Source organism: Neolamprologus multifasciatus, chromosome 8 (assembly GCF_963576455.1).
Source record: "Neolamprologus multifasciatus chromosome 8, fNeoMul1.2, whole genome shotgun sequence".
NCBI classification, from domain to species: domain Eukaryota; kingdom Metazoa; phylum Chordata; class Actinopteri; order Cichliformes; family Cichlidae; genus Neolamprologus; species Neolamprologus multifasciatus.
In genome coordinates this window covers 2,100,887-2,120,743 of record NC_140446.1, presented here as the reverse complement: position 1 = coordinate 2,120,743, position 19,857 = coordinate 2,100,887, and the positions used below count along the sequence as shown (strand labels likewise).

General features: G+C 41.6%; 1 protein-coding gene and 1 pseudogene across 3 annotated transcripts in view; both read left to right on the top strand.

Annotated features, from left to right (window-relative positions):
* The window catches only part of grid1b (glutamate receptor, ionotropic, delta 1b), a 668,767-nt gene that overhangs the window by 111,669 nt on the left and 537,241 nt on the right, over window positions 1–19,857 (top strand). The gene's annotated exons all lie outside the window — the stretch shown is intronic.
* Window positions 2,429–19,857, top strand: part of LOC146512089 (uncharacterized) — a 39,818-nt pseudogene continuing 22,389 nt past the window's right edge. Inside the window, exons 1-2 of the transcript XR_014875726.1 lie at window positions 2,429–4,410; window positions 5,323–19,857. The exon at window positions 5,323–19,857 is cut by the window's right edge and continues 22,389 nt beyond it. The product of XR_014875726.1 is annotated as an uncharacterized LOC146512089 (transcript). The remainder of the gene's footprint in view (window positions 4,411–5,322) is intronic.

Sequence of the window (19,857 nt, the reverse complement as noted above, 5' to 3'; positions counted from 1 at the left end):
TTTTACCATCAGGGCCTCATGAGCCTATACTGGTGTTTTTAAAAGTTATGTTTGACTTTATGACTTTCTGTGTGGTTTCTGGGATGCTTAGGACTCATATTGCACTGCTGGAAATAGTTTATTTTGATGCATATGCTGCTTTTTTTGCAAATTTGCATCATAATATTTATTTTCGTTTTTCCTGCAGTATATAAAAATTGGTGTATTTCAAAAATAAAACTATGAAGACACTCAAAATAAATTTCCTGTGGTGGGAAACTATTTTGTGCAACTTTTTTGTATTTACAGTTTTGAGGGATAAGCCTCTTAAATTTCTCTAACTAGAAATATATGTTAAAAAAACAAAAACGATTTTCAATTTTTTTGTAGTTTATTGCACTTTTTTGCAATTTATGTAATTACTATGCACTTAATGCAGACATATTATTAAAATCTGGGCTGTAATGGTTGTATTGATGTATAACAACTTGAAATGCTCCCAAAAATGGCTCCACAGCATGTAAACATATAATATAAGCTCTGGCAGACTTGGTTCTATGGTCGGTCTTAAAGGGTTAAAAAGAAAATGAATCATTAAGAAAAAGTAAATAATGAAACTGGGAACATGTCCTTTGGTCCATGTGAGTCTCGTCCAGTGAAGACACACAACTTTAAAATAAAACATGACCACATATTTATTCATCGAGTGGATGAAAATCACCGTTTTTTGGTGTTAAGTGGGTACGTTTTTGAGCATCTCCTCCGCTCGTGTTCACATCCTGACACGCTCTGTTTCATCCTGAAACTACTTCCTGTGTCTCTCTCTGCGTTCTAACATCCAGCATGTCGAAGTCGGCCGCTGTGATCTGCTAATGAATCTCTCAAGGGGAGAGGTGAGGCAGTGTGTGCGTGCACCGCGCTTTGTGCTAACATCAGCAAAGCCAGTCAATGCTAATGGACAATATCATCATGCTTAAGTGTGATTGGATAAGGGGTGAGGCAAGAGAGGGTGTGTGTGTGTGTGAGAGAGATACTCAAGGCCTGTTTAGTGAGACTCCCTTTATATCCTCCCCCCCCCCCCCCCCCCCCTCCTCACACACAGCCTCCTCTCCTGAATCCTTAATGAGCCCTGCTGTGGGAGGCTCCAGACTCAGGCTGTTGGTATTTTAAAACACTGGTACAGAATCAGAAACACGCTGCCTCCCGTCACTAATAAAAGCCGAGGATGTTGAGCGTTTCAAGGCCAGCAGACACTCGAGAGCTTTGAGCGTAACAGCTGCTCTGAGCTGGTGCGAGTCTCACGACTGGAAAAAACACCAAACTTCTGGTTTCACCCACCCCACTGGAAAATAAGATTTAAACAGTCGTTGTTAACCATGTCACGATGACACAGTAATGCCGCACTTTCAGATCTTTTCTTGTATGAAATGTCAGAATGTAAGGTTGGAAACATTTTCCAGCGTTTATGTTTTATTAAACCAACAGTCCAAACTCAAAGATTCCAGTTTCAGCAACGTGAAATGGAAAATATGTTCACATTTTGGAAAAACCCAGCCTCAGGAGATCTTAACGTTAGCTGAGTGCTGCACGACCATTGGGACAGTGCACTTAGTATCATTATGCATTTAAATACTTTGTCGTCGGTTGGGTAGTTTAATCTGCAGTAATGGATCCTATTCTATGAAATTAAACTTTTAAAGCGTTGTTCTGTGAGGACCACGTAAATGGTAAATGGCCTGTATTTGTATAGAGCTTTACTAGTCCCTAAGGACCCCAAAGCGCTTTACATATCCAGTCATTCACCCATTCACACACACATTCACTCACTGGTGATGGCAGCTACATTGTAGCCACAGCCGCCCTGGGGCGCACTGACAGAGGCGAGGCTGCCGGACACTGGCGCCACCGGGCCCTCTGACCACCACCAGTAGGCGACGGGTGAAGTGTCTCGCCCAAGGACACAACGACCGAGACCGTCCAAGCCGGGGCTCGAACCGGCAACCTTCCGATTACAAGACGAACTCCCAACTCTTGAGCCACGATCGCCACGTACCTCTGAAACACAGAGAAACCAGGCCTGCAGCTTCATTAGCAGTCGAAGGAGCTGCAAAGAAAAGCGTCTGGACTTCTTTAAGTTACTTGAAGACGTTTCACCTTCATCCGAGAAGCTTCTTCAGTTCTAAGGTCAAATGGTGGAGAGTCCCAGATTTAAACCTAGTGGGAGTTTCCCCCCACAGAGGGACAAAAGGACCCCCTGATGATCCTCTAATCGCCTGAGCCAAGGTGTGAAACTGGGTGTGGGTCACAATCAGCCAGAGTTTCGGGTGAGTTCATTGTGAAACCTGGCCCCACCTTATCATGTGATGTCCTGAGGTCAGATGGCCCAGGATGTGAGTGGGCGTTAAGGCGTCTGGGGAGGGACTCAAAACTGGATTATAGATGGCAGACAGTTGGTATCGTAAGCCCCGCCTCTGTTCAAAGATGGTCGCTCACAGTGGACATAGATGCTTCTTTCACTCCTCTTTCAAACCATCTGTCCTCTCTGTCCAAAATGTGAACATTGGCATCCTCGAAACAGTGACCTTTGACCTTTAGATGCAGATGGACTGCCGAGACTTGTCCTGTGGAGGTGGCTCTTCTGTGTTGTGCCATTTGCTGTGTGCTGATGAATTTATTATGCCTTTGTAGTTTTTGCGTGACAAGAATATTATTTGAAACAATCTCAGATTTAGAAGCTGTGTTGATCTCAGAGGGAACATTTTGTTCTTCAGCTTCGTTGGAACGATTATGTCGAGTTTTCTGAGGAAAACTGTGGTTGTGTCCCAGACAGGTGACACTACTGTGGGAAAAACACACGAGGATCTTTTCCCCGAACACAGATCATCTCGTTGTTTTGTCATAACTGGATTATCAAGGTTTTGGCAGGAAACACGTGCTGAATATTTAACAGCGAATGAAATATTCACAGGGCCCAGAGGCCGTGGATCTGCTGCCGCCTCCTCCTGTTTTACTTACTGCGAGTGAAACAGCCTGAACGGGTTGTGCAAAAATGCCGCGTTAATCAGTGCGTCCATCTCATTTTTTACAGCTGCAGAAAGGGCAGGTAACCAGGCGTGCTCAGCGCAGCCCCGATGGAGTGACTGTGCCGCTCGTTGAGCTGCGATCTTTCACATCTCAATTAACCTCGTCAGGTGAAAGTAGCTTGTATATCTTGGAGTGCGGAAAGGGCAAGCACCTCGAGTGTGAGGTTATAGAAACGAGTCTGGTGTTTTTATTAGTGAAGGGGAGGAGAGAAGGAAGTAAGGAAGAGAAGGGAGAGACGAGGATGGAAGAATATTTATTTTCTTCTCCTTCATTGAACAACGGCACAGACGCTCTGTTTAGTATCTGCAAAAATTCAGCATATCTGCTTCCAAAGACCAGATTTCCCCTTCAAGTCGGTGCAAAGCGTCGAGGACAGAGTGTAAGTTATTGTCAGCTGAGTTACCGATTATCCCCCAAAAGTACCAGAAGTTCTTCTATTTCTGTCAGTCAGCTTTTAAAAACAGTTTCCAAAATGTTAAAGTCGCACAGATTCTCATTTCCTTCAAATCCAAAGGAAGCTTTTAAAAGCATTCACAAAGCCGTTTGTCAAAGGCTGAAATATTAATTTCCATCTCAAAAGAGGACCGTACAGGATGAGGCCTTAATCCGAGAACTGAGGAGTTGTCCTTTAGAAGCAGAGTCACTCAACGTCGAGGTCATTCACAAGGTTGCACAGCGATGCACACGGCCGTAAAGACTTTCATTCGGGAGCTTGGCTTATATATAGACGACGGTGCTGTGACTAGCATTGTTCATTCGTTTGTGTACTTGCATTTTGAAACTTCAGCTTTAGCTTTTGGGCATCATTAGCATTTTTCCCTTCCCCAGCCTGTGCTGGTTAGACAAACACCGTGGTGATAAAACCTCGCTGAAAGGTTTAAAAAGTTCTCATCTGAAGGAATAAAATAAACGTCCAGGGGCGCGGGGAGATGTTCGTGCGATGATGCTCGTTTCTAGACGGATCCTGAATTTAAAAGGTTTGGTGTAAACCAACAATCACAGGAGGCTGAAACCACATTTAAACTTTAAAGGACATCAAAGGAAGCGGCACTTGGATGGTTGTGACAGATGATCAATGAACTTTCCTTTTCCCAACTTGGACGCCTACTATCAGTTACCCTTGTTTGTCTTTTCTGTTGTATTTCAGGAGAACCTATTCTCATGGTTCTCAAACCAGACCTTTACTGCAGGGGTGTCAACGCTAACGCGTCATCACGATTAAATTTTTAACCAATCGGAGTACAGAATGGACAGACTTTGGACAAACTGCCTGAAATGCGTTGACAGAGACATTTCATTCTGCTCTCCAGATGGTTAATTGCATTAAAAATTTAAATCGCGTCAACTGTGTTAACAGATTAACCCTTTAAAGCCGGTCGGAGCAGCACGCTCCGTTTTGCGTAACTATTTTTAAATCCCGGTAGCTCTGCAACCACGTGAGCTAGCGCAATAATGTTTTTTGCGTATGAAACCGGAGGAGTTGTACTTACATCTTATGCCATCAGCTTGTCCTCGGTCACAGTTTCCTTCCACATATAACTTTGCAAAAACTGCATAAAAAGCGCTTGCAGCAACAAAAACATAATATTCCAGAAACACGCTTTGCCGATCCGATCAGCTGTTCGTAACACTTCCTACGTCCATCAGCACGAACTTTTGCATGTCCGCCATGACCTGCCTGAAACCGGAAGTGACGTCATTTCGCGGAAATGTAGTTTTTTACCATCAGGGCCTCATGAGCCTATACTGGTGTTTTTAAAAGTTATGTTTGACTTTATGACTTTCTGTGTGGTTTCTGGGATGCTTAGGACTCATATTGCACTGCTGGAAATAGTTTATTTTGATGCATATGCTGCTTTTTTGCAAATTTGCATTATAATATTTATTTTCGTTTTTCCTGCAGTGTATAAAAATTGGTGTATTTCAAAAATAAAACTATGAAGACACTCAAAATAAATTTCCTGTGGTGGGAAACTATTTTGTGCAACTTTTTTGTATTTACAGTTTTGAGGGATAAGCCTCTTAAATTTCTCTAACTAGAAATATATGTTAAAAAAACAAAAACGATTTTCAATTTTTTTGTAGTTTATTGCACTTTTTTGCAATTTATGTAATTACTATGCACTTAATGCAGACATATTATTAAAATCTGGGCTATAATGGTTGTATTGATGTATAGCAACTTGAAATGCTCCCAAAAATGGCTCCACAGCATGTAAACATATAATATAAGCTCTGGCAGACTTGGTTCTATGGCAGGTCTTAAAGGGTTAATACACGTTAATGCGTTAACATTGACAGCCTTACTTTATTGATATACTGATTTGTCAAACTCATCATTAATGAGAAGTCAAGAGTCGTCGTTACAGGCAGAAGAGTTGAAGCTCGTGTGCAGAGGAGAAATGCGTTTGCACTGCAAAGATGTCCAGTTTAATCTGTCCCTCCAATTTCATAACTACACACTTGTTGCCCTCCGGCCGTCGTTTTAGAGGAACTGTGAAGACCAAGACTCCAGGTTTGTTTCACCTCTATTGCAACCCGCCTCTTCCATGGTGAATAACTAATTTTATCATTGTTTTGTTTTTATTGTTGCTCTTGCTGCTGAACTAATTTCAGCTTTTGGGACAATAAAGTGATGAACTGAAACTGAATTTAAATAAACCAACTGAGCGAGAGACAGTGTCGACCCAAAGTTGGCCACCGATCCGTCACAGACGACTCTTCACACACGGTCAGTGGACCTCCAGCAAGCTGCGTTACTAAACTGTGATTTTGTTTGTGAGAGTGTCTCCTGACAATGACGCAAGCCTGTGCGACGGCTGTGGTAGCACGTCTGTAAATCAACAATAGAAAACATGGAGCGAGGGATAGAGTGCGATCGTGCAGCATTTAATACTTGGAAATACAACATTACTTTGAATTTGACTACAGAGTCAGAGCATACGTTGTACACTCTGCATCAGAAGAAAACTTCTTTCTACGTCGAAAAATTCCACTTCCGACCTGAGCAAGCACCCAGCACGCTGCCACGGGAATGTTAAACCTCAGATGGAGCCACTCCTGCTAAACAGGTTAAACTGGACGTAAGAGCGACAGGACTTACTGCCGCTGAACTGAAGAAGCTCGTCGCTGCCTGTAGCGTCGAGGACATGTTGCCGATTTCCACTGCAGACTCTGAATCATTCCGGCGCATCGTAGAAAAAATAGCAACTAAAAGTGGTGTCAAGCTGCCCCAGAGGAAGTCATTTGTAGGACAGCTTGAGAGACAATATGACAGGACGAACTCTAACTTGAAGGCTACACTCGAAGAGGCGGAGTTTGTTTCCACCACTGCCGACATCTGGACAGTAAATAATAAAGTTTTATGGGTGTAACAGTTCACTGGATTAATTCCACATTACAGCGCAACAAGGCCGCCCTAGCATGCAAGAGAATTAGAGGCAGCCGTACCTATGATGTAATCGGAGCAGAGCTTGAAGAAATCCATTCATCATGTGGACTACAAGGCAAAGTTATTGCCACTGTAACGGATAATGCCTCCAATTTTCCTGAAGCATTCAGAGTATGTCAGCCCTGTGATTTGGGTCTGAATCTGAAAATGAAGAAGGTGATGACGAGGAACCTTTACTGATGTCATAGAAGCTCTTTCAACCACATCTGGTGATGCACAGTTCAGCCTCCCTCAACACTACAGATGTGCATCGCACACAATTAACGTGATTTCAACAAGCGATGTTGACAAACGCCAAAAGCCTCTGAACAGGTGGAGGAAGTCAGCCGATAATAGATTGATGATAGATGGTTTAGAGCTGTAAAGCCCACAAAATAATGACGATAGGTAATTATATAGTAAAATAATTTTATTCTTAGATGCATCATGTTGTATGTTACAGGCCACCAAGACTCGTTTTGATGCTGTTCTGGACAGCCAACAAGGACTTCTCACAGCGGCCACTTGTCCCGAGTTTAAACCTCGTTGGCTGAGAGATGAGGGCAGGAGAGAGTATGTGATGAGCTCCTGATAACAGAGTGTGGTAAAGCTGCTCCTGCAGCTGACAACACTAATGTGTCCCAAATGCCAGCCAGCCCGGCCGAAATGGACTTTTTTGAATTTCAGAACCAGCCCACAGAAAGCTTCTCAGCAGAAAAACAAGTAACTGACTTTTTAAGGTCAGACTATAAGCTTGAGATTCTGAATCAGCTCCCAAATCTCAAAAAGATGTACATGAAATACAAAGTCCAACTCCATCCAGTGCAGCAGTGGAACGGCTGTTCAGTTTAGCTGGATTGGTGCTTTCCCCAAAAGGAACAGAGTGTCTGATAGAAGGTTTGAGAAGCTTCTGCTGATGCGACGTAACCAGTTTCAGTCCAAAAGAAAACAATAAAACTTTTTCAGGGTTGCCACAAAATGAGATTAACAGCCTAAATGTAGCATGCAATAGCATTTTCTGTTTCAGTAATCTCAATATTGTGCCTCTCTGCACTTTACCAACTGTTAAAAGATGTTATTGTTAATTTTATTTATTTATTTTTTGCTGTATTTATATGAAAGGATGTGTGTATACACAAAAATAATTTATATGCTGGATTATACAGAAATACAGTTTAAGCCTGTAATGTGCAGAAATATGTTTAAATGTTAAACATTAAACATAAAGACTGTTGAATTTAATTTAATGTTTGTTTGATGCCGTTTTTATAACGTTACGATTAAAAGTAATAAACAATTTTTTAAAAAGACACTTTTCTGTTTGACTCACTTTTATATGGATTAAGCAGAATTGGCCCAAAAGGTCTATCGCTGTATCACGCATTCAGGTAGTGTGTCAGGTTTTTGATAAGTAACTAATTACTTTTGAAAATAAGTCATCAGTAAAGTAACGGGATTACTTTTTGGGAGAAGTAATCAGTAACTAATTACTTTTGAAAATAAGTCATCAGTAAAGTAACGGGATTACTTTTTGGGAGAAGTAATCAGTAACTAATTACTTTTGAAAATAAGTCATCAGTAAAGTAACGGGATTACTTTTTGGGAGAAGTAATCAGTAACTAATTACTTTTGAAAATAAGTCATCAGTAAAGTAACGGGATTACTTTTTTGGAGAAGTAATCAGTAACTAATTACTTTTGAAAATAAGTCATCTGTAAAGTAACGGGATTACTTTTTTGGAGAAGTAATCAGTAACTAATTACTTTTGAAAATAAGTCATTAGTAAGGTAACGGGATTACTTTTTTGGAGAAATAATCATTAACTAATTACTTTTGAAAATAAGTCATCAGTAAAGTAACGGGATTACTTTTTGGGAGAAGTAATCAGTAACTAATTACTTTTGAAAATAAGTCATCAGTAAAGTAACGGGATTACTTTTTGGGAGAAGTAATCAGTAACTAATTACTTTTGAAAATAAGTCATCAGTAAAGTAACGGGATTACTTTTTGGGAGAAGTAATCAGTAACTAATTACTTTTGAAAATAAGTCATCAGTAAAGTAACGGGATTACTTTTTTGGAGAAGTAATCAGTAACTAATTACTTTTTTCAAGTAACTTGACCAACACTGCCCTGGCTTTGTTGATTTGAGGTGAAGGTGCTCACTGCCCCCCCGCGTCTCCGTATCACCATTTCAACTTCACATTGATGCAAAGTCTCATCAGAACGATGTGAAGTTTGTGTCCAGAACACATTCCCAGATTCCGACTTACTGTAATAGAAAACTAGATTTTGGACAGATCCTCAGCTTCTTCCTAAGACATTTGTCTGTGGATGTCAACTAACTCACAAATATTTTGCTTGTCTGAGTCATCTGACCTAATTTCCACCCAATAATATCACAGCAGGTTTTCTAGAACAAAGAGCAAAACAGGATTGTGGTTTAACAACCTTCAAAGAGACGAATAATTTCTTCCACACATGCACCACGTGGAACAGATGCATATCTTTGCGGTTGTTGTCAATATAAAGGTTCATGCAGTCAGTCTGGCTCTGCTGATCAATGGAAAACGTCTTTCTGAAGGCCGCCGTCTGAAACTCGCTACAAAGCTCCTTTCTTTCTCCACTTGAATCACATCCACAGCTCAGGAGATAATGCAGCTAATGGAGCTTCCAAAATCCATCCATTTTTTTTTTTTTTTGCTTTCTGGCAGCAGGAAATAGACAATCACACCACTCATAAACTTTTATCTAAAGGTCAGTCTCTGAAATAGAGAACGAAGTAGTTCCTCTCATTTTATTTGTGGGGCACTAATGTACGTGGACGCCTTCAGAGAGGATTTTATATCCAGTCATTAGCAGTTATACACTTGAATAACTGTGAAGCAGATTCCTTGTAGAGGAAATCTGATTTCACGATTAACCCAATGAATTTGATGTGAAGTGTGAAGCAGATCCAAAACACAGCAAGTAAAATTACTAAAGTATTGGAAGAAATTTTTAAACCCAGTCAGAACTATAAAAACATCTGCAGCACACATGTGCAGCTGTACCTGTGCTACCTGCTATTATCTGTGCCTGCAGTAATCTAACTGTGCAGTACCCTGCTGTGTACAATATGTTGTGCTCTTATGCTGCTGTTCCCACTGTAATTTCCCCACAGTGTTTATTCCTCTAACATATAACTGCAGTGCTTTCTCTGCATTACTGTTGGGGCTCTACCTTAAACTATAAAGCGCTTGTTTGTTGTGATTTGGGGCTAAATGGATAAAATTTAATTGAATATTCTCGTCCTTCTGCTCCGAATTTTCTGTTGCAGCTGGCCAGATGTGATGGTGGCCCATTGCTAGCTAAATTCCCTCAGTGTTCATGGCTACACAGAAACTGGAGAGCGTGTCACACGTGCACAGCAATCGATCTTTCATCTTTCATCACTTATTTTCATTGGGGAAGAATTCAGTCTTTGTACAATAACAATCATCTCTGGTTTAAAGAAACTCAGTCTGCAGCTGCTCTTTGATGTTTGCAATGTTTCAGCCTCATGTGCTGCTGAAATTTTATCAACAGACCACTAACCTGTTTGCATGTGGCAGTTACAACCAGTGTTGGTCAAGTTACTTGAAAAAAGTAATCACTAACTAATTACTGATTACTTCCCCAAAAAAGTAATCCTGTTACTTTACTGATTACTTATTTTCAAAAGTAATTAATTACTTAGTTACTTAGTTACTTTTTAAAAACACGATTTACAGCCTGAATAGGTGATAAAGTGATAGATCTTTCAGCCCAATTCTACTTTTTCTACATAATCATCATACAAAATGTAATCAAATGGAAAAGTCTCTTTTTAAAACTTGTTTTATTAGTTTTAATCTTTTAACTTTATGCATCAAGTAAAAATTTTATTATATGCAACATTCTCTGACTGGAAGAAATTAGTTTAACATTTAAACCTATTTTCTGCACATTCCAGCACATAAAATATTTTTTTTTGTGTGTTTACACTCAGTCTTTCAAATAGATGCAAGTAAAACACAGCAGAAAATAAATAAAGTCAAAGACTAGCGGTCCTGTTGCTCTATTTTCACCTGTAAAGCAGGAGTGGGGTAGGCGGAGGGTTACCCTGGTGCAGGTGTGCAGCGGTCAGTGGAAGAATCCGCGAGTTTCTCTGTGAGTTTCCCATTACGTCGTAGCTACTCGGTGCTTGTTTGGAAGTTTAGGGGTTTTTCTTCGCTGTAAAAAGAAGTTTTCTTCCCACGCACAACGGACACTAATGTTTTTGTCACTTTTTATGGAATCAAACTCAAAGTAAGGTCAGTACTTCCACGCTTTAAACGCTGCACGCTCATACTCTCTCTGCACTCGATATATGATCCATTGTTGATCTGCACACAGCTGTTGTCACAAACGTCGCACTCGCTTACGTCACTGTCATGAGACATTCTCGCAAAAAAATCACGGTTTTAGTAACGCAGTAACGCAGCGTTCCTACGGGAAAGTAACGGTAATCTAATTACCGTTTTTGCAATAGTAATCCCTTACTTTACTCGTTACTTGAAAAAAGTAATCAGATTACAGTAACGCGTTACTGCCCATCTCTGGTTACAACTACATAAATCTTGGACTCAGATGCACTTTTCCAGTATGTTCAGCTCGTGATGCTGGTTGTGTCGTTCAGGCTTGATTACGTGAGGCTAAAAAGACAAATTTGAAACGTGCTAAAGTTTAGTCTGATGATTCAGCCCAGCAGCATCGAGGTTGTGACATTTCTGGAATAAGTTGGTGAAACTGAGATATGAGGAAAAATCACTGAGTGGTTTCAGAGGAAACCTTTTAATGTAAACTCCCTCCATAGATGCAGTGCCGTCAGTCTGAGCAGGTGAAGGACAGCGGGCTGAGTCAGGACATAACGTGGTTCAAACCTCGGGCACCTGAGCAGAATAAATGCTGCATGAGGGTAATGGAGCAGGATGATGGGTACTTATCTTCCATAAATATGCTATTAGACACAAAGCAGAGAGTCACCGGACAGTGAAGCAGCACAATGTGAAAGGAGGATACATAAACTTTGATGTAGTTGGCATCCTAATGTGCTGATAACCACAAAGGGCTTCGTTTCACCAATAAATACTTGCGGTGTGTCTTTCATTTCATTTGCAGGGTTGTGTCTGGATGCAGCGCACATCCTGTGACATTATCACTTCTTTCCTGTGGAGGTTATATTAATGAAACGTCCTCAAGATGCTTTCAAGATGTAAGGGAAATTGGGAAATGGATAAATATAGCAGGTTATGAGTGCACTGCTTTAATGTTCAGTTTCCTCTTATGAAATTCATTCAGTTTATTGACTGTCGTGTTTGGCAGCACTTTAAACAAAAAGAGGTTCAAAGTCATTATGCTTTAAGTCACTTTCAGGTAAAATAGTCAAAATAATAATTCTGTTATTAAATTTGATTATACTATAAAAATTAATTAAGTATCTTTTTGGACTTTTGCTGCTTATGTGAGGCTTTTGTTCAGTTCCTAATGTCAGATTAGTTCTGAGAGGATCATCAACAAGCTGAGGCTCTGACTATGTGTGTTTATATCAGCAGAAAACAAAAGTATAGATTTCAGGTTGTCAACAAAATATCAAAGAAATTAAAGCTCTTAATAACAAATGTCTCCAGAAACAAGCTGTTTGTTTCACAGAAATCATGAATGTTTTCTTTTCTTCTCCATGCTGAATTGTGGACACGATAAAGACCGCCACGAAGCGCCTGCTTCTTAATTAGCCAGGAAACAAAACTACTGAGGCACCTGAGCTCTGAGAGGAAGCTGAGAAATGTGTCAAAGTGTTTCCTCCTCAGAGGAAGAAACACCTGAGATGCTCTTTGATGCTGCCTGCTGCACTCAACAGGTTCACTGCAGAGGAACCGAAAAAGTTACTACCTGTCACAAATCATTGTGCATTTATACTGTCTCACACACACACACACACACACACACACACACACACACACACACACACACACACACACTGTCTGTCCTCCCGAGGAGACGATTTATGAGCAGCAGAAGCGACGTCTCAGGCCATCGGATCATGAAGGCTGACGTTCTGTCAGGACACAGCTGCCAACACACACACACACACACACACACACACACACACACTCAGCACATATAGATGCACGACACAAAATCCAGTAAATTTTATGCTGCTACAAATCCTCCTACGTAAGCTGCCGTTAGATTCACTCACACAGACTCCATTTCACTTGTGCACACACACGGGTTTGCAAACACACACACACACACACACACACACACACACAAACACACAAACACACACACACACACTGTAAGCTACTTGTGGAGGAAGACGAGGAGGTTTTATTTGACTCTGGTGGGCTGTTTGATAGAAGTCATTATCTGATTCCTGCTCTAACCTGATAGAACTGGATATTGCAGCAAGTGTGTGCATTTGCCTCTGGCTCTGCATGCTATGCTTTGTCTGTCAGTTCTGTTGTGTATCTATATGGGCAGATGTTCGCACTGGGAAATAACTACACACATGCACATCTCCAGTCTGCTCTACGGCTCCTGCATGCACCTGCAGTCTCAGCAGAGTTTAAAAAGAGAAAAACAGGAAAGTGCAAAAACAATTTTTGGATTTTAGGTCCAAAATATGTGAAAGACGTGATGAGTTTAGACTCAGAGGTAAGTTTGTACATGAAGCCTCATCATCTGAGTAACATCAGCTACTTTTGGTCGGGATGGGTTGACTCTACATGTTTAACATGACATTTTAGGCTTTAGCTCGGCTCCCACTGCTGCTCTGGGTGGTTCAATCCTCCAGTCTGAATGCATCAAAGCAGGGTTGCTCTCCCATGTGTTCATGGGTTTTATAAAATCTACATGCAGGGAAACCCCTGAAATTCCCCGTTTCCACCAGCAACCACGACTGCTCTGTAATCTCCATCCTGTGTTTAACAGCGGATTGTTGAAATCTCTCCTCGGGCACGTTCCCGATGCTTCCATCTTCATGTAGCTCTCGCTCATCGGCCTGCTGCAGAGGCTGGTTCATTTCAGACCTGAGCTACAGGTCGGACTGTGAAGAGGAGCTTTTCCCAAAATGCAACAGTAGACACGCTGCATGGTCTCAAACAAACAACAGATTATCCGTTCTAATTTTCCTTTAGAGCCAAAGTATGAGCACTGACTGGGAGGACAAAAAGCATCTCGATGCTTGAATTGTGTCTAAAGCCCTGCAGACAGACGTTAAACCTGGATAAGCTGGCGTGTTTTAGTTTGAGATGCTCTTGGATGCAACAAACCACTGCGAGCTTTCTTTGGTGCAGATTAAGTCATGTTTTGACAGCATTCGGATTTGGCTGCTACACTTATCTTTCAATTTGGGATGCAACACAGAAACATTTGGAGACGCTCTTCTCTTCTGTCTCATCGCTTTCCCTCTCGGTTTCATCTCTCGGTCTCTCTTCGTCACGCTCGCTGTGTCGCTGTCGCTGATCTGTGTCAGTTCAGTGCATCAGATTTAAATTCTCCCACAGGACCTGTGTGGCAACTGTGGAGAAGTCGGAGTGAAACGAAGCACAAGACGTCGACTGAAACGGATCTCGCAGCCCTCCCCGACTCAGGGTTCACGTGAAACGAAGCCCTGAGCGATCAGGTTTAGAAAAATGATCCTCGAGTTTGATTGATGCACTGATGCTTGATGTTTAACACGAGGCAGCTGTAATGGATTTAAGGAGGACAAGAAAACATCATTACATTCTCATTTTCGCTTGTTGTTTAGGAAACACCATCTGGAAAGGTTGTAATTTGTATTCCCAAACAGCTTTGACACCAACCGTCTGGTTTGCATTTTAATAAACTTCCTTATTCTCCCCAACAAACGCCTTTTGAATCTGTCGAGCGTAGCTCCTTCACTGGGAGAGCTCTCAGAAGCTCTAAGCTAATTTGGAGAGATTATCATTACAGGAAGTTCCCTGCTTATCTTTGGATTTGAAAGGATTTGCAGTGTGTCGCTCAACTTTGTGCAAGGGGTCTGATTCGTTTGGCTGTTGTCGGTGCTTTTTATGAGTTAAATAAACCTGCAGAGCAACTTTTAGTGTAGTTGCAGCAATCGAATAGGTAGCTAGCTCCAAAACCATCCATCACATTCGTTATTTTCCTGCAGCACAAGTGAGTTAAAAGCATAAAAGGTCCCTTTCTTGACCTAATTCCAGCTCTGCGTTTTTGTTCTTGGACTTTTTTGCATGATTCTCAGGTCAAAGTGATGTTGGCTTATCTTATCATCTGCAGTTTTATCTCCTCTGTCCTCCATTCCCTTCTGATTGGCCGTCCCTTTGCAAAGAGAAGGAACGTGTAGATTGAGTCCATATGGTTCTCATATTTCCTCATTTTTCCGAGGTCGTCATTTAGGAACGTGGTGGTGGTGATGTTGACGATTTGTCACCTAGCCTAAAATGTGACGCTTTGGGAGTGAGAACGTGTTGATTAAAAACATGGAAATGCTGAAAATGAGCAGAAATATTCATTAAATAGATCAATAAGTTCATAACATTTTACTGAGGGTGTGTGATCATTTAGTTGGTGCCATTAATATTTGTTATAACCAACGAGATGCTCGATGTGTAGTGAAGGAGCGATGAACGAGTTACTTGAATGCATTTTGCTGATATTTGTCTTTTTATGCTTTTAACATCAGAAATCAGCTGAAGCTCCCATATGAGCGTAAAGCTCAGACTCTCCTTTACACACTTTATCTAAATCTTTGGAAATGATACCTGGCTCTTTGTTTGTTTTCCCAGCCTCGCTTTCAGCACTCTGCCCCCCCCTCCCTGAAAGTTAATTGGTGTGACTGGTCTTATGGCCGCTGTGTTTACCTGCTTTATGTCAGTCATTGCTGATAGGCAGTCAACAAATATCTGGAGCTGCTTTGAGTGCAGTTTATTAAAAATAGAGACGCTACTTGTTCTTTTTTAAAGCGTCACAATGCTTCAGCTTTATCTTTTAATTAATTTCCTTTTGATCCCTGCCAGCGGAGGACGGCAAACACAGTGTGCATTCATAATATAAATGCACAGCCCTCCAGTTTCCACCATAATCTCTCTCCTGTACCTGCACAAAGCTGTAGACCAGCTGAACTCCATCCTTTGTTTTCTCGAGCAGGTGAGCTTTTTTACTGATACCATCTTCTTCTGACGAATCCAAACCAACTATGTCAAAGGTCGTTGTTTCTAACTACCAAAAGATGTAAGTAGAAATGTTTATAAAATGAGATTTTCATCTTCTTTCCCACTTCCTCTAAAAGCTGTTATTTTCTAAGTAAGCTGTGACCTTTATTTTATTGCTTCTGCAGTACTTGCAAGTTGCTCCGAGAGTTTGCAAAATAACAAAATGTCATGTGTGAGTGTAACGGATTTGTTTAGGCTCGGTGCAGATGTGCAAAAAGGAAGGAAACAATAACACAAACGTAAACCATCTTCAGATGTCACTGAAGAGATATGAGCTCAGCGTTCCCAGTTTTAGATGATTCACAGACCTTCGCTTTATTAAAGTTTCTCCAAAAGGCGATCAGAAGCCTCTCCTACCCCTGGAGGGTCTCTTGGTTGCGTTTGAGTGGTGATTATACTCCACGCTGGCAGCAGATGGAGAGTTCACATGGAGGACACGTCGTTCCTCGGCAGAGATAAGATTTCTGCTGGCTCACAAGTGTCAGAAGACTCCTCGTTTCTCCGCGTCTGAACTCGGCCGCAGAGGAAACACCGGCTGCTCTTCAGTCGATAAGCAGACGGGCAGAAGAGCGCGGCTTCGCTATTCACACGACTCTTTCTTCTTCTCCTCCTGCTGCCGTGTCCTCTGCTACACTCTCGCACCGCCTCGTCAGACAGCTCCTCGCAGTGCTTTTCCTCCTCCAGCATCCTGAGGTTTTCTTCCCGTTTTTAAATCCTCGGTTGGTGTCAGCCTGCGTTGATTGATCGCAAACAAACAGCTCAGATTTCCCCTGGTAGCTGCAGACTTTCTTTCGCTTTACCGAGAGCTAAATTGGAAAAGATAGATTTGCTTTACATCTCAGTGTCTCCTTTGTTTACTGTACCGTAAGCACCGTGATGGCGAGAAAAATCCTCCTGTTTCCTCCTAATTTGCAAGGTTCAAAGTGCGTATTTCCAGAGTCTTCTACTGTTCAGAGAACGCATAAATTAGACAGCACGAGGTAGCACGGTGCTTATGCAAAGCACGCTGAGTGCATTGTGGTTAAATGAGCGGAGGAAATGAGGAGTAAGATGTGCAAAACAAAGAGATGTATTGCGGCCTAAATACAACAAATCTGCATGTGGTGAACTTGCAGGGCTGTTAGCTTGTTTACAGCCTGTAGCAATCAAGGCTGTGTGTGATTAGCGCCCTGTTGCACTGCAGTGTAATAAAGCCTAAAATACAAGTGAGGAATGAGCGTTAACTACCAGCCTCGGCCTTGAATACAGCGAGGAGATTAAGTTAATTGTAAATATGAGTTTTGCTTCACACTGATTATAAAAACAAGATAATCAGGCTTCATTCCAGACTCTTCTTTAACTTGTCGTCACTGGACTGCACGAACATTGCCTGACAACCAGTGTTGGTCAAGTTACTTGAAAAAAGTAATCAGTCACTAAGTACTGATTACTTCCCCAAAAAGGTAATCCTGTTACTTTACTGATTACTTATTTTCAAAAGTAATTAATTACTTAGTTACTTTTTAAAAACACGATTTACAACCTGAATAGGTGATAAAGTGATAGATCTTTCAGCCCAATTCTACTTTTTCTGCATAATCATCATACAAAATGTAATCAAATGGAAAAGTCTCGTTTTAAAACTTGTTTTATTAGTTTTAATCTTTTAACTTTATGCATCAAGCAAACATTTAATTATCTGCAACATTCTCTGACTGGAAGAAATTAGTTTAACATTTAAACCTATTTTCTGCACATTCAAGCAAATAAAATATTTTTTGTGTTTACACTCAGTCTTTCAAATAGATGCAAGTAAAACACAGCAGAAAATAAATAAAGTCAAAGACTAGCGGTCCTGTTGCTCTATTTTCACCTGTAAAGCAGGAGTGGGGTAGGCGGAGGGTTATCCTGGTGCAGGTGTGCAGCGGTCAGTGGAAGAATCCGCGAGTTTCTCTGTGAGTTTCCCATTACGTCGTAGCTACTCGGTGCTTGTTTGGAAGTTTAGGGGTTTTTTTTCGCTGTAAAAAGAAGTTTTCTTCCCACGCACAACGGACACTAATGTTTTTGTCACTTTTTATGGAATCAAACTCAAAGTAAGGTCAGTACTTCCACGCTTTAAACGCTGCACGCTCATACTCTCTCTGCACTCGATATATGATCCATTGTTGATCTGCACACAGCTGTTGTCACGAACGTCGCACTCGCTTACGTCACTGCCATGAGACATTCTCGCAAAAAATCACGGTTTTAGTAACGCAGTAACGCAGCGTTCTACGGGAAAGTAACGGTAATCTAATTACCGTTTTTGCAATAGTAATCCCTTACTTTACTCGTTACTTGAAAAAAGTAATCGGATTACAGCAGAGATGGGCAGTAACCATCTCTGCTGACAACAGGAAGTCAAATATACTGAAGTATCCCTTTCTTCAGTCGGTACGTCTCAGAGTACGTGGTGGAAAATATTCACTGAAGGAGTTCTGACTCATCAGCTGTCTTCAAAGAGAGGATGAAGCGGGTGGGTGGTGCTGGTACCACCGCTGGTGTGTGTCTGGGTGTGCACCTCGCTCGCGTTTCATCTTTGATCGAGAGCTAAATAAGGCCTCCAGCTCTGATCTGGTCCTAAAGCTCCCAACGTTTCCCCTGCAGTGTGTGTGTGTGTGTGTGTGACAGTGATGTTAGCACGGGACTGAGCTTCAGCCGTATCCACGCACGCTGCTCTTGACCCCACCACTCTCTTGGCGAGGTGCCTTAATGTGATTTGATGGGATGCACTTGATCATATTATATCTGCAGGGTGTGTGTGTGTGTGTGTGTGTGTGTGGTCTATAAATAGGCCTCCCTGCTGACTGAACACTGCTCTCAGTTCATTTCTCTGACAGGCACAAACTGGCGTTTTCCTATTTTAGAAGTGCGTTCTTGATATTCTGCGATCGTTTGGCACATCAACTCCATTTGGCTCACGAGGCTGATGTGAAGCAGCTCGCTGGGCTTTGCATCGTAGACTCAGTATCTGAGCTATAAAAAAGAACAGTCCTGATCATGACTTGCAGAAAACACCAGAACAACAGCTCAGAGTTCCTGTCATAGTGCTTCTCATCACAGTGAAACACTGAGACGCACAAGCAGCAGAGTCCCTGTAATGACAGTCGTCTTCGGCTGTGCTTGTAGGAATCCAGTTAATTGATTCTGATTCTTGTGATTTAAAGCTTTTAAATCCCACTGTGGAATGAATAAGCCTGTATCAATGTATAATGAGTTTATTGATTCAAAGTGGCTTTATGCTGTGCTGGTTTACGGACTGGGGTGCAGGCGACACCATTCTCCTACTGGGAGACTTAGGCTACGTTCACACTGCAGGTCTTGATGCTCAATTCTTTTTTTGATCAAACCTGATTTTTTTGTCTGCTCGTTCACACTACAGATAAAATGTGACAGCAAACGCGCTCTAGTGTGAACGCTCAAAGCGTTCAAAAGAAGACGTCACACACAACGCGCTCTGTTTAGACCCAGAGCAACAGTATTGTTTGACTGATGACCTTAATATAAAGACTTCGGACTTCACGTTTCCCAATTTTTGCTTTAAGTTATTTTGTTATTTACATAATAAGGTAAATAACCTAATAATGATCCTTATTGCTGTTTTAGAGGAGCGCTGCTTCAAAGGATAGTTGCAGATTTCTGTCAGAATCTGCAGATTATACAGTACAAATAAAATGTTCACGTTTCTCCAACGTTGTCTTCCCAACAGTTTCACAGGATGGTCAGGAAGCGTTCACGATGTCTTCTCCGGCTGATAGTTGGCGTCTGTCTTGTGTCGGTGACGTAAAAGACGGATTTAATGCGACTTGACCATCAAACAGCAGCTTTCTAAAACATCAGATATGTATCAGATTCAGTACCACATAGGAAAGTGACCCAGATCAGATTTGAAAATATCAGATTTGTGCCGTTCACACTGTCACACCATGATCGGATAGATGGTCGCAGAGGGTCAAAAAAATCAGATTTGATGCGCTTTCGCCTGCAGCGTGAACGTAGTCTTACACTGCCTGATCTGAACCTCAGTGGTTTTCTCTTGCTGGAGTAAGATCGTGCAGAAGTGCACGCGGCACCCGGAGACTCCACGCTCCAAGTCGATGATCAGTTT